This window comes from Myotis brandtii, unplaced genomic scaffold (genome assembly GCF_000412655.1).
Source record: "Myotis brandtii unplaced genomic scaffold, ASM41265v1 scaffold351, whole genome shotgun sequence".
NCBI lineage: Eukaryota > Metazoa > Chordata > Mammalia > Chiroptera > Vespertilionidae > Myotis > Myotis brandtii.
Window position 1 is genome coordinate 886,938 of NW_005363502.1, and position 288 is coordinate 887,225.

Here is a 288-nt window from a genome sequence, read left to right on the forward strand (position 1 = left end):
GGGGGCCTGTGGAGAGACTGATTCTAATGTTGCTCCCCACCCCCCAGCTTTCTTCTCCCAAAGAGCCTTCTGTTCAGAGGAATTAAAGGCCTGTGGTAGCAGATCACAGATTCGGGACAGAAAAGCTGCACTATCCGCCGGAGCCTGGGTGGTGGGGCACCAGACGCTGGACACTTTTTGCTTCTGAACTTCTGGAGACCATTCGAATAAAAGACTACTTGTTCCTGGACACACACTCAGCAGCCGAGAGGCCTTTCAGAAGAGGGGGATTTTGTTTTGTATTTCCTC